We start from the raw sequence: 16,427 nt of genomic DNA, 5'->3' as shown, positions 1-16,427 counted from the left end.
CGGAAACCTGGCGCTGATAGGAACCCCATTCCTAGCCGGATTCTACTCAAAAGACCTCATCATCGAAAGCTTAAACACATCATACCTAAATACTTGAGCCCTACTCCTAACCCTTATAGCCACAGCATTCACCGCAACCTACAGCATCCGCATAACCATCCTAGTCCAAGCTGGACAAACCCGAATCCCCCCAATAGTATCAATAAACGAAAACAACCCACTAATCACCGCCCCCCTAACCCGACTCGCCCTAGGCAGCATTACAGCAGGAATAATCATTACCTCTTTCATCACACCAACCAAAACCCCCCCAATAACCATACCCCTTATCACCAAAACCGCTGCCATCCTCATAACAATCCTAGGAATCATCCTAGGCCCCTCATGTACAGGGCCACACCCCTCTAACGGCGCAAGCTTACATAGAAACATTATTAACAGACCTAGACAGATACAAAAACCCCTACAAGACCACGTATTAACTAACCCTGTTAACCCGACTCAGGAGCGCCTATAAGAGCGATTAAAATCTGTGAAAGGAACTCGGCAAATTAATAAGGCCCGACTGTTTACCAAAAACATAGCCTTCAGCAAATTAAACAAGTATTGAAGGTGATGCCTGCCCGGTGACTTAGGTTTAACGGCCGCGGTATCCTAACCGTGCAAAGGTAGCGCAATCAATTGTCCCATAAATCGAGACTTGTATGAATGGCTAAACGAGGTCTTAACTGTCTCTCACAGATAATCAGTGAAATTGATCTCCCCGTGCAAAAGCGGGGATGTGAACATAAGACGAGAAGACCCTGTGGAACTTAAAAATCAACGACCACCGCGAATCCTCAATCAACCCCACTGGGGCCACTACCATCGCAGAGCCTGGTCGATATTTTTCGGTTGGGGCGACCTTGGAGGAGAACAAATCCTCCAAAAACAAGACCATACCTCTTTACCTAGAGCTACCCCTCAAAGTGCTAACAGTGACCAGACCCAATATAATTGATTAATGGACCAAGCTACCCCAGGGATAACAGCGCAATCCCCCTCAAGAGCCCATATCGACAGGGGGGTTTACGACCTCGATGTTGGATCAGGACATCCTAATGGTGCAGCCGCTATTAAGGGTTCGTTTGTTCAACGATTAACAGTCCTACGTGATCTGAGTTCAGACCGGAGCAATCCAGGTCGGTTTCTATCTATGACACACTCTCCCCAGTACGAAAGGACCGGGAAAGTGGGGCCAATACCACAAGCACGCCCCCCCCCTCTAAGCAGTGAAACCAACTAAACCGTGAAGAGGGCCTTCCCCCACCACTTTCAATCCTAGAAAAGGACCAGCTAGAGTGGCAGAGCCCGGCAAGTGCAGAAGGCTTAAGCCCTTTCCCCAGAGGTTCAAATCCTCTCCCTAGCTTCACCCATGATTCAAATAACAACACTAAGCTGCCTCATTATATCCCTCCTATACATCATCCCAATCCTGATTGCCGTAGCCTTCCTAACCCTAGCAGAACGGAAAATCCTAAGCTACATACAATCCCGCAAAGGCCCTAAAGTTGTCGGGCCTTTTGGCCTACTTCAACCATTTGCGGACGGACTGAAACTATTTACCAAAGAGCCCATCCGACCCTCTACCTCTTCCCCACTTCTATTCATTCTGATACCAATACTAGCCCTTGTCCTAGCCCTCACCACTTGAGCACCACTACCACTCCCATTTCCCCTAGCAGATCTAAACCTCGGAGTTCTCTTCCTAATAGCCATGTCAAGCCTAGCCGTCTACTCAGTCCTATGATCAGGCTGAGCCTCGAACTCAAAATACGCACTAATCGGAGCCCTACGGGCAGTAGCACAGACCATTTCATACGAAGTGACACTGGCCATAATCCTGCTATCAATAATCATACTAAGCGGAAGCTACACACTCAGCTCCTTTGCCGTCGCACAGGAGCCTCTATACTTCATTTTCTCCTCATGACCCCTAGCAATAATATGATACGTATCCACCCTAGCAGAGACAAACCGAGCTCCTTTTGACCTCACAGAGGGCGAATCTGAGCTAGTCTCAGGGTTTAACGTTGAATACGCCGCAGGACCCTTCGCCTTATTCTTCCTAGCTGAATATGCGAACATTATGCTAATAAATACACTTACAGCCATCATATTCCTAAACCCAAGCGCCCTAGGGCCACCCACAGAACTATTCCCCGTCATCCTAGCCACAAAAGTCCTCCTACTATCTTCTGGTTTCTTATGGGTCCGAGCTTCATACCCACGATTCCGATATGACCAACTAATGCACCTACTATGAAAAAACTTCCTACCCCTCACACTAGCTCTGTGCCTCTGACACATCAGCATACCTATCTGCTATGCAGGCCTACCTCCTTACATAAGGAAATGTGCCTGAACTACAAAGGGTCACTATGATAAAGTGAACATAGAGGTATAACAGCCCTCTCATTTCCTGTTGACCTTAGAAAAGTAGGAATTGAACCCACACAAGAGAAATCAAAATTCTCCATACTTCCCTTATATTATTTTCTAGTAGAGTCAGCTAATCAAGCTATCGGGCCCATACCCCGAAAATGATGGTTTAACCCCCTCCTCTACTAATGAACCCTTACGCGACCCCAATCATAACCTTCAGCCTCATCTTGGGCACCACAATCACAATTTCCAGCAACCACTGAGTTCTGGCCTGGACAGGACTGGAGATCAACGCACTAGCCATCATTCCCCTAATTGCCAAATCTCACCACCCACGAGCAGTAGAAGCCGCAACGAAATACTTCCTAACCCAAGCAGCTGCTTCCGCCCTGGTCCTATTCTCTAGCATAACCAATGCCTGAGTCACCGGCCAATGAGACATCACACAAATAAACCACCCAACCTCCTGTCTACTACTGACAGCAGCAATCGCTATTAAACTGGGCCTAGTGCCATTTCACTTCTGATTCCCAGAAGTACTACAAGGATCGCCACTAATAACAGCCCTGCTACTCTCGACCCTCATAAAATTCCCCCCACTAACCCTGCTCCTACTAACATCCAAATCCCTTGACCCAGCTCTACTCACCGCCATGGCCCTAGCCTCAACAGCACTAGGAGGCTGAATAGGACTGAACCAAACACAAACACGCAAAATCCTAGCCTTCTCGTCCATCTCCCACTTAGGCTGAATCGCCATCATCCTAGTTTACAGCCCCAAATTGGCCTTACTTACCTTCTACCTATACACAATCATAACATCAGCCGTATTCCTAGCCCTTAACAAAATCAAAGCCCTTAACCTATCCATGATCACAACCTCATGAACAAAAACCCCAGTGCTAAACGCCACCCTAATACTAGTACTTTTATCCCTAGCAGGCCTCCCCCCATTAACAGGCTTTATACCAAAGTGACTTATCATCCAAGAACTAACTAAACAGGAAATAACACCAGCAGCCATGGCAATTGCCATGCTATCACTGCTCAGCCTCTTCTTCTACCTACGCCTCGCATACCACTCAACAATTACCCTTCCCCCCAACTCCTCTAACCACATAAAACAATGATACACTAGCAAAGCCCCAAGCACACCTACTGCGGTCCTTGCCTCACTATCAATCCTCTTACTTCCCCTGTCCCCAATAATACATGCCATTGTCTAGAAACTTAGGATAACACCCCAAACCGAAGGCCTTCAAAGCCTTAAATAAGAGTTAAACCCTCTTAGTTTCTGCACATTAAGACTTACAGAATATTAACCTGTATCTTCTGAATGCAAGTCAGACGCTTTAATTAAGCTAAAGCCTCCCTAGACAGATGGGCTTCGATCCCACAAAACTCTAGTTAACAGCTAAATGCCTAAACCAATTGGCTTCTGCCTACAAAGACCCTGACGCACCCTAGTGCGCATCGATGAGCTTGCAACTCAACATGAATTTCACTACAGAGCCGATAAGAAGAGGAATTAAACCTCTGTAAAAAGGACTACAGCCTAACGCTTCAACACTCAGCCATCTTACCCGTCACCTTCATCAACCGATGACTATTTTCCACTAACCATAAGGATATTGGCACCCTGTACCTCATCTTCGGGGCATGAGCAGGAATAGTCGGCACCGCACTCAGCCTATTAATCCGCGCAGAACTAGGACAACCAGGAACTCTCCTAGGCGACGACCAAATTTACAATGTAATCGTTACCGCTCACGCCTTTGTAATAAGCTTCTTTATAGTCATACCCATCATGATCGGAGGATTCGGCAACTGATTAGTCCCCCTCATAATCGGTGCCCCCGACATAGCATTCCCGCGAATAAACAACATAAGCTTTTGACTCCTCCCCCCATCATTCCTCCTCCTACTAGCCTCATCCACTGTAGAAGCTGGCGCCGGCACAGGCTGAACTGTCTACCCTCCCCTAGCAGGTAACCTTGCCCACGCCGGAGCTTCAGTAGACCTGGCTATCTTCTCACTCCACTTAGCCGGTATCTCCTCCATCCTTGGGGCCATCAACTTTATCACCACAGCCATCAACATAAAACCCCCCGCACTCTCACAATACCAAACCCCACTATTTGTCTGATCCGTACTAATTACCGCCATCCTACTCCTTCTATCACTCCCCGTACTCGCCGCCGGTATTACAATATTACTAACTGATCGAAACCTAAACACCACATTCTTCGACCCCGCTGGAGGAGGAGACCCAATCCTGTACCAACACCTATTCTGATTCTTCGGACACCCAGAAGTCTATATTCTGATCCTACCGGGGTTCGGAATCATCTCACACGTAGTCACGTACTACTCAGGCAAAAAGGAGCCCTTCGGCTACATGGGAATAGTCTGAGCCATACTATCCATCGGCTTCCTAGGATTCATCGTCTGAGCTCACCACATGTTTACAGTAGGAATAGACGTTGATACCCGAGCCTACTTTACATCAGCCACTATAATCATTGCCATCCCTACCGGAATCAAAGTATTTAGCTGACTAGCCACCCTGCACGGAGGAACAATCAAATGAGACCCCCCCAATACTATGAGCTCTAGGATTTATCTTCCTATTTACCATCGGAGGATTAACAGGAATCGTTCTTGCAAACTCTTCCCTAGACATCGCCCTGCACGACACGTACTACGTAGTTGCCCACTTCCACTACGTCCTATCCATAGGCGCCGTCTTTGCCATTCTAGCAGGATTTACTCACTGATTCCCACTACTCACTGGGTTTACCCTACACCAAACATGAGCAAAAGCCCACTTCGGGGTAATATTTACAGGAGTAAACCTAACGTTCTTCCCCCAGCACTTCCTAGGCCTAGCAGGAATACCCCGACGATACTCGGACTATCCCGACGCCTACACACTATGAAACACCATTTCCTCCATCGGCTCCCTAATCTCAATAGTAGCCGTAATCATACTAATATTCATCATCTGAGAAGCCTTTTCGGCCAAACGAAAAGTCCTACAACCAGAACTAACTACCACAAACGTTGAATGAATCCACGGCTGCCCTCCCCCATACCATACTTTCGAGGAACCGGCCTTCGTCCAAGTACAAGAAAGGAAGGAATCGAACCCTCACATGCTGGTTTCAAGCCAACTGCATTCACCGCTCATGCTTCTTTCTTATGAGACGTTAGTAAACCAATTACATAGCCTTGTCAAGACTAAATCACAGGTAAAAATCCTGTACATCTCATGTGGCCAACCACTCCCAACTAGGATTCCAAGACGCCTCATCACCCATCATAGAAGAACTCGTTGAATTCCACGACCACACCCTAATCGTTGCCCTAGCTATCTGCAGCCTAGTTCTCTACCTTTTAGCCCACATACTAACAGAAAAACTCTCGTCCAATGCTGTAGACGCCCAAGAAGTAGAGCTGATCTGGACAATCCTACCTGCTATCGTCCTGGTACTCCTCGCCCTCCCATCCCTACAAATCCTCTACATAATGGACAAAATCGATGAACCAGACCTCACCCTAAAAGCCATCGGCCACCAATGATACTGAAGCTACGAATACACAGACTTCAAAGACCTATCATTCGACTCCTACATAGTGCCCACCCCAGACTTACCCAACGGCCACTTCCGACTGCTAGAAGTTGACCACCGCGTAGTTATCCCAATAGAATCCCCCATCCGCGTGATCATTACTGCAGGAGACGTACTCCACTCCTGAGCAGTCCCAACGCTCGGAGTTAAAACAGACGCAATCCCAGGCCGACTAAACCAAACTTCATTCATTACCACCCGGCCTGGGATTTTTTACGGACAATGCTCAGAAATTTGCGGGGCTAATCACAGCTACATACCCATTGTAGTAGAATCAACCCCACTCCCACATTTCGAGGCCTGATCGTCCCTTCTATCATCATCCTAATCATTAAGAAGCTATGCAACAGCACTAGCCTTTTAAGCTAGCCAAAGAGGGACTTCCCCCTCCTTAATGATATGCCACAGCTTAACCCCGCACCATGATTTTCAATCATAATTATAACCTGATTAACCCTAGCACTCCTCATCCAACCAAAACTACTAGCCTTCACCACAACCAACCCCCCATCAAATAAGACCTCCCTCACTACCAAACCCACACCATGATCCTGACCATGAACCTAAGCTTCTTTGACCAATTTTCCAGCCCCAATCTATTTGGCATCCCCTTAATCCTACTATCCCTACTCTTCCCAGCCCTACTATTCCCGTCCCCAAACAACCGATGAATCAACAACCGCCTTTCTACTATCCAAACATGACTCCTTCACCTAATCACAAAACAACTAATAGTCCCACTCAACAAAAATGGCCACAAATGAGCCATAATATTTACATCCCTAATAATCATACTTCTTACAATCAACCTTCTAGGCCTCCTTCCATATACATTCACCCCAACCACCCAACTATCTATGAACATAGCCCTAGCCTTCCCACTATGGCTCGCCACACTACTAACAGGCCTACGAAACCAACCATCAGCCTCTTTAGCCCACCTATTACCCGAAGGTACCCCTACACCCCTAATCCCCGCACTAATCCTGATCGAAACAACCAGCCTACTAATCCGCCCCCTAGCCCTCGGAGTCCGCCTTACAGCCAACCTTACAGCAGGACACTTACTCATCCAACTCATCTCTACAGCCTCCATTGCATTAATACCCACCCTTCCTGCAGTATCCATCCTAACAATAATCATCCTACTACTCCTAACCATCCTAGAAGTAGCAGTAGCCATAATCCAGGCCTACGTCTTCGTGCTCCTTCTAAGCCTATACTTACAAGAAAACATCTAATGGCACACCAAGCACACTCATACCACATAGTTGACCCAAGCCCTTGACCAATCTTCGGGGCAGCCGCCGCCCTACTCACAACCTCAGGATTAATCATGTGATTCCACTACAACTCATCCATACTACTAACCCTAGGCCTCATCTCAATACTCCTAGTAATACTCCAATGATGACGAGACATTGTACGAGAAAGCACCTTCCAAGGCCATCACACTCCCACAGTCCAAAAAGGCCTACGATACGGCATAATCCTTTTCATCACATCCGAAGCATTCTTCTTCTTAGGGTTCTTCTGAGCGTTCTTCCACTCGAGCCTGGCCCCAACCCCAGAACTAGGAGGCCAATGACCCCCAACAGGAATTAAACCACTCAACCCGATAGAAGTCCCCCTACTAAACACAGCCATCCTACTAGCCTCAGGCATTACCGTAACGTGAGCCCATCACAGCATCACAGAAGGAAACCGAAAACATGCCATCCACGCCCTAACCCTAACGATCCTCTTGGGATTCTACTTCACAGCCCTACAAGCAATAGAATACCACGAAGCCCCATTCTCAATCGCCGATAGCGTCTACGGATCTACCTTCTTCGTTGCCACTGGATTCCACGGACTCCACGTAATCATCGGATCCTCCTTCCTGACCGTCTGCCTCTTCCGACTGATCAAGTTCCACTTTACATCAGACCACCACTTCGGATTCGAGGCAGCAGCCTGATACTGACACTTCGTAGACGTCATCTGACTATTCCTCTACATAACCATCTACTGATGAGGATCTTGCTCTTCTAGTATATTAATTACAATTGACTTCCAATCTCTAGAATCTGGTATAAACCCAGAGGAGAGCAATGAACGCACTCATGTTCATATTCGCCCTATCATCAATCCTAAGCGCCGCCCTAACCGCATTAAACTTCTGACTCGCCCAAATAAACCCCGACTCAGAGAAACTCTCACCGTACGAATGTGGATTCGACCCACTTGGATCTGCTCGATTACCATTCTCAGTCCGATTCTTCCTCAGTAGCCATCCTGTTCGTCCTATTCGACCTAGAAATCGCCCTCCTACTCCCCCTGCCATGAGCCGTCCAACTCCAATCCCCCCTAATGACCCTCACCTGAACTGTAGTGATCCTCCTTCTCCTAACACTCGGACTGGCCTACGAGTGAATTCAAGGGGGCCTAGAATGAGCAGAATAACAGAAAGTTAGTCTAACCAAAAAGATAGCTGGTTTCGACCCAGCAGATTACAGCCAACCCTGTAACTTTCTTATGTCGCCCCTACATTTAAGCTTCTACTCAGCCTTCATTTTCAGCGGACTAGGGCTAGCCTTCCACCGAACCCACCTAGTATCCGCCCTACTATGCCTTGAAAGCATAATATTATCGATATTCGTAGGCCTATCAATATGATCCATCGAAAACCAAGTCTCCTCATTCACCGTGGTACCAATTCTCATGCTAACCTTCTCAGCGTGTGAGGCGGGCACAGGCCTGGCCATCCTAGTAGCCTCCACCCGCACACATGGCTCTGACCATCTACACAACCTAAACCTCCTGCAATGCTAAAAATCATCCTACCCACAATCATACTTCTTCCAACAGCCCTGCTGTCTCCACCAAAATTTCTATGGACTAACACCACCTTATACAGCCTCCTAATCGCTGCCCTAAGCCTACAGTGATTAATCCCAACCTACTACCCCTACAAATTTTTATCCAACTGAACAGGAATTGACCAAATCTCATCCCCCCTCCTAGTACTATCCTGCTGACTACTCCCACTCATAATCATAGCAAGCCAAAACCACCTGCAACAAGAACCCCTACAACGCAAACGAATCTTTATCTCAACCTTAGTCGCAGTCCAGCCATTCATCCTACTAGCCTTTTCCACCACAGAACTAGCACTATTTTACATCTCATTTGAAGCAACCCTCATTCCCACCCTAATCTTAATCACCCGATGGGGGAACCAACCAGAACGCCTAAGCGCTGGCATCTACCTGCTATTCTACACGCCAGTAAGCTCTCTACCCCTGCTAATCACAATCATACACCTATACGTGAAAATTGGCACCCTGCACCTGCCAACCCTACAACTAACCCACCCAACCCTATCCACCTCATGGACAGGAATACTATCAGGTCTAGCACTGCTCATAGCATTCATAGTAAAAGCCCCACTATACGGCCTACACCTCTGACTGCCAAAAGCCCACGTAGAAGCACCCATCGCAGGCTCAATACTCCTCGCCGCCCTACTACTAAAGCTAGGAGGATACGGAATTATACGAGTCACTCTATTTATGGGCCCACTGTCCAACCTCCTGCACTACCCCTTCCTAACCCTGGCCCTATGAGGCGCCCTAATGACTAGCTCAATCTGCCTACGACAGACAGACCTAAAATCACTAATCGCTTATTCATCCGTTAGCCACATAGGCCTAGTTATTGCCGCAGGAATAATCCAAACCCACTGATCATTCTCAGGGGCAATGATCCTAATAATTTCCCATGGACTAACTTCCTCCATACTATTCTGCCTAGCCAACACAAACTATGAACGTACGCACAGCCGAATTCTACTACTCACACGAGGCCTACAACCTCTCCTACCACTCATAGCTACCTGATGATTGCTGGCCAATCTAACAAACATAGCCTTACCCCCAACAACAAACCTCATAGCAGAGCTAACCATTATAATCACCTTATTCAACTGATCTGCCTTCACGATCATCCTAACAGGAATCGCAACCCTACTAACCGCCTCCTACACCTTATTCATACTACTAATGACCCAACGAGGCTCAATCCCCTCCCACATCACATCTATGCAAAACTCAACCACGCGAGAACACCTGCTCATAACACTCCACATTATCCCAATATTCCTCCTAATCCTCAAACCCGAACTGATCTCCGGAATCCCCTCATGCAAGTATAGTTTAAACCAAACATTAGACTGTGATTCTAAGAATAGAAGTTCAAACCTTCTTACCTGCCGAGGGGAGGGTTTAACCAACAAGAGCTGCTAACTCTTACATCTGAGCCTAAAACCTCAGCCCCCTTACTTTTAAAGGATAACAGCAATCCACTGGTCTTAGGAACCACCCATCTTGGTGCAAATCCAAGTAAAAGTAGTGAACCCCACACTACTAATCAACTCCCTCACACTACTCACGCTGACAATCCTCCTAACCCCAATCATCCTGCCATTTCTATTTAAAAACTTTAAAAACACCCCAAAAGCCACCACCCGCGCTGTTAAAACCGCATTCCTAATTAGCCTAGCCCCTACAACCGCATTCATCTACTCGGGAGTAGAATCTGTCACCTGCCACTGGGAATGAAAATTCATTATAAACTTTAAAATCCCCCTGAGCCTAAAAATAGACCAATACTCAACAACATTTCTTCCAATCGCCCTATTTGTAACATGATCAATCCTACAATTCGCCATATGATACATGGCCTCAGAGCCATACGTAACAAAATTTTTCACCTACCTACTGACATTCCTAGTCGCCATACTCCTCCTAACAACCGCAAACAACATATTCCTCCTATTCGTAGGCTGGGAAGGAGTACGAATCATGTCCTTCCTTCTCATCGGCTGATGACAAGGCCGAGCAGATGCCAACACCGCCGCCCTACGAGCCGTAATCTACAACCGAATCGGAGACATCGGACTGATCCTGAGCATAGCATGACTAGCTTCAACATTCAACACCTGAGAGATCCAACAAGCCGTACACCCCCACCAAACCCCAATCCTCCCCCTCATAGGATTAATCCTCGCAGCCGCAGGAAAATCCGCCCAATTTGGACTCCACCCATGACTGCCCGCAGCAATAGAAGGCCCCACCCCAGTATCAGCCCTACTGCACTCCAGTACCATAGTAGTAGCCGGAATCTTCCTGCTCATCCGCATGCACCCCCTGCTAGCCACCAACCAGACAGCCCTAACTGCCTGCCTATGCCTAGGTGCTCTATCAACCCTATTCGCTGCCACATGCGCCCTAACCCAAAATGACATCAAAAAAATCATTGCTTTCTCAACATCCAGCCAACTAGGACTAATAATAGTCACTATCGGACTAAACCTCCCACAACTAGCCTTCCTACACATCTCAACCCATGCCTTCTTTAAAGCCATACTATTCCTATGCTCAGGGTCTATCATCCACAACCTAAACGGAGAACAAGATATCCGAAAGATAGGAGGCCTACAGAAAATACTCCCAGTCACTACTTCCTGCCTAACCATCGGAAACCTGGCGCTGATAGGAACCCCATTCCTAGCCGGATTCTACTCAAAAGACCTCATCATCGAAAGCTTAAACACATCATACCTAAATACTTGAGCCCTACTCCTAACCCTTATAGCCACAGCATTCACCGCAACCTACAGCATCCGCATAACCATCCTAGTCCAAGCTGGACAAACCCGAATCCCCCCAATAGTATCAATAAACGAAAACAACCCACTAATCACCGCCCCCCTAACCCGACTCGCCCTAGGCAGCATTACAGCAGGAATAATCATTACCTCTTTCATCACACCAACCAAAACCCCCCCAATAACCATACCCCTTATCACCAAAACCGCTGCCATCCTCATAACAATCCTAGGAATCATCCTAGGCCCCTCATGTACAGGGCCACACCCCTCTAACGGTGCAAGCTTACATAGAAACATTATTAACAGACCTAGACAGATACAAAAACCCCTACAAGACCACGTATTAACTAACCCTGTTAACCCGACTCAGGAGCGCCTATAAGAGCGATTAAAATCTGTGAAAGGAACTCGGCAAATTAATAAGGCCCGACTGTTTACCAAAAACATAGCCTTCAGCAAATTAAACAAGTATTGAAGGTGATGCCTGCCCGGTGACTTAGGTTTAACGGCCGCGGTATCCTAACCGTGCAAAGGTAGCGCAATCAATTGTCCCATAAATCGAGACTTGTATGAATGGCTAAACGAGGTCTTAACTGTCTCTCACAGATAATCAGTGAAATTGATCTCCCCGTGCAAAAGCGGGGATGTGAACATAAGACGAGAAGACCCTGTGGAACTTAAAAATCAACGACCACCGCGAATCCTCAATCAACCCCACTGGGGCCACTACCATCGCAGAGCCTGGTCGATATTCTTCGGTTGGGGCGACCTTGGAGGAGAACAAATCCTCCAAAAACAAGACCATACCTCTTTACCTAGAGCTACCCCTCAAAGTGCTAACAGTGACCAGACCCAATATAATTGATTAATGGACCAAGCTACCCCAGGGATAACAGCGCAATCCCCCTCAAGAGCCCATATTGACAGGGGGGTTTACGACCTCGATGTTGGATCAGGACATCCTAATGGTGCAGCCGCTATTAAGGGTTCGTTTGTTCAACGATTAACAGTCCTACGTGATCTGAGTTCAGACCGGAGCAATCCAGGTCGGTTTCTATCTATGACACACTCTCCCCAGTACGAAAGGACCGGGAAAGTGGGGCCAATACCACAAGCACGCCCCCCCCCTCTAAGCAGTGAAACCAACTAAACCGTGAAGAGGGCCTTCCCCCACCACTTTCAATCCTAGAAAAGGACCAGCTAGAGTGGCAGAGCCCGGCAAGTGCAGAAGGCTTAAGCCCTTTCCCCAGAGGTTCAAATCCTCTCCCTAGCTTCACCCATGATTCAAATAACAACACTAAGCTGCCTCGTTATATCCCTCCTATACATCATCCCAATCCTGATTGCCGTAGCCTTCCTAACCCTAGTAGAACGGAAAATCCTAAGCTACATACAATCCCGCAAAGGCCCTAACGTTGTCGGGCCTTTTGGCCTACTTCAACCATTTGCGGACGGACTGAAACTATTTACCAAAGAGCCCATCCGACCCTCTACCTCTTCCCCACTTCTATTCATTCTGATACCAATACTAGCCCTTGTCCTAGCCCTCACCACTTGAGCACCACTACCACTCCCATTTCCCCTAGCAGATCTAAACCTCGGAGTTCTCTTCCTAATAGCCATGTCAAGCCTAGCCGTCTACTCAGTCCTATGATCAGGCTGAGCCTCGAACTCAAAATACGCACTAATCGGAGCCCTACGGGCAGTAGCACAGACCATTTCATACGAAGTGACACTGGCCATAATCCTGCTATCAATAATCATACTAAGCGGAAGCTACACACTCAGCTCCTTTGCCGTCGCACAGGAGCCTCTATACTTCATTTTCTCCTCATGACCCCTAGCAATAATATGATACGTATCCACCCTAGCAGAGACAAACCGAGCTCCTTTTGACCTCACAGAGGGTGAATCTGAGCTAGTCTCAGGGTTTAACGTTGAATACGCCGCAGGACCCTTCGCCTTATTCTTCCTAGCTGAATATGCGAACATTATGCTAATAAATACACTTACAGCCATCATATTCCTAAACCCAAGCGCCCTAGGGCCACCCACAGAACTATTCCCCGTCATCCTAGCCACAAAAGTCCTCCTACTATCTTCTGGTTTCTTATGGGTCCGAGCTTCATACCCACGATTCCGATATGACCAACTAATGCACCTACTATGAAAAAACTTCCTACCCCTCACACTAGCTCTGTGCCTCTGACACATCAGCATACCTATCTGCTATGCAGGCCTACCTCCTTACATAAGGAAATGTGCCTGAACTACAAAGGGTCACTATGATAAAGTGAACATAGAGGTATAACAGCCCTCTCATTTCCTGTTGACCTTAGAAAAGTAGGAATTGAACCCACACAAGAGAAATCAAAATTCTCCATACTTCCCTTATATTATTTTCTAGTAGAGTCAGCTAATCAAGCTATCAGGCCCATACCCCGAAAATGATGGTTTAACCCCCTCCTCTACTAATGAACCCTTACGCGACCCCAATCATAACCTTCAGCCTCATCTTGGGCACCACAATCACAATTTCCAGCAACCACTGAGTTCTGGCCTGGACAGGACTGGAGATCAACGCACTAGCCATCATTCCCCTAATTGCCAAATCCCACCACCCACGAGCAGTAGAAGCCGCAACGAAATACTTCCTAACCCAAGCAGCTGCTTCCGCCCTGGTCCTATTCTCTAGCATAACCAATGCCTGAGTCACCGGCCAATGAGACATCACACAAATAAACCACCCAACCTCCTGTCTACTACTGACAGCAGCAATCGCTATTAAACTGGGCCTAGTGCCATTTCACTTCTGATTCCCAGAAGTACTACAAGGATCGCCACTAATAACAGCCCTGCTACTCTCGACCCTCATAAAATTCCCCCCACTAACCCTGCTCCTACTAACATCCAAATCCCTCGACCCAGCTCTACTCACCGCCATGGCCCTAGCCTCAACAGCACTAGGAGGCTGAATAGGACTGAACCAAACACAAACACGCAAAATCCTAGCCTTCTCGTCCATCTCCCACTTAGGCTGAATCGCCATCATCCTAGTTTACAGCCCCAAATTGGCCTTACTTACCTTCTACCTATACACAATCATAACATCAGCCGTATTCCTAGCCCTTAACAAAATCAAAGCCCTTAACCTATCCATGATCACAACCTCATGAACAAAAACCCCAGTGCTAAACGCCACCCTAATACTAGTACTTTTATCCCTAGCAGGCCTCCCCCCATTAACAGGCTTTATACCAAAGTGACTTATCATCCAAGAACTAACTAAACAGGAAATAACACCAGCAGCCATGGCAATTGCCATGCTATCACTGCTCAGCCTCTTCTTCTACCTACGCCTCGCATACCACTCAACAATTACCCTTCCCCCCAACTCCTCTAACCACATAAAACAATGATACACTAGCAAAGCCCCAAGCACACCTACTGCGGTCCTTGCCTCACTATCAATCCTCTTACTTCCCCTGTCCCCAATAATACATGCCATTGTCTAGAAACTTAGGATAACACCCCAAACCGAAGGCCTTCAAAGCCTTAAATAAGAGTTAAACCCTCTTAGTTTCTGCACATTAAGACTTACAGAATATTAACCTGTATCTTCTGAATGCAAGTCAGACGCTTTAATTAAGCTAAAGCCTCCCTAGACAGATGGGCTTCGATCCCACAAAACTCTAGTTAACAGCTAAATGCCTAAACCAATTGGCTTCTGCCTACAAAGACCCTGACGCACCCTAGTGCGCATCGATGAGCTTGCAACTCAACATGAATTTCACTACAGAGCCGATAAGAAGAGGAATTAAACCTCTGTAAAAAGGACTACAGCCTAACGCTTCAACACTCAGCCATCTTACCCGTCACCTTCATCAACCGATGACTATTTTCCACTAACCATAAGGATATTGGCACCCTGTACCTCATCTTCGGGGCATGAGCAGGAATAGTCGGCACCGCACTCAGCCTATTAATCCGCGCAGAACTAGGACAACCAGGAACTCTCCTAGGCGACGACCAAATTTACAATGTAATCGTTACCGCTCACGCCTTTGTAATAAGCTTCTTTATAGTCATACCCATCATTGGTTTACTAACGTCTCATAAGAAAGAAGCATGAGCGGTGAATGCAGTTGGCTTGAAACCAGCATGTGAGGGTTCGATTCCTTCCTTTCTTGTACTTGGACGAAGGCCGGTTCCTCGAAAGTATGGTATGGGGGAGGGCAGCCGTGGATTCATTCAACGTTTGTGGTAGTTAGTTCTGGTTGTAGGACTTTTCGTTTGGCCGAAAAGGCTTCTCAGATGATGAATATTAGTATGATTACGGCTACTATTGAGATTAGGGAGCCGATGGAGGAAATGGTGTTTCATAGTGTGTAGGCGTCGGGATAGTCCGAGTATCGTCGGGGTATTCCTGCTAGGCCTAGGAAGTGCTGGGGGAAGAACGTTAGGTTTACTCCTGTAAATATTACCCCGAAGTGGGCTTTTGCTCATGTTTGGTGTAGGGTAAACCCAGTGAGTAGTGGGAATCAGTGAGTAAATCCTGCTAGAATGGCAAAGACGGCGCCTATGGATAGGACCTATGGATAGGACGTAGTGGAAGTGGGCAACTACGTAGTACGTGTCGTGCAGGGCGATGTCTAGGGAAGAGTTTGCAAGAACGATTCCTGTTAATCCTCCGATGGTAAATAGGAAGATAAATCCTA

Source organism: Anser brachyrhynchus (assembly GCF_964034855.1).
Source record: "Anser brachyrhynchus genome assembly, chromosome: 3".
Lineage (NCBI taxonomy): Eukaryota > Metazoa > Chordata > Aves > Anseriformes > Anatidae > Anser > Anser brachyrhynchus.
Note: the sequence above shows the minus strand (reverse complement) of the source record.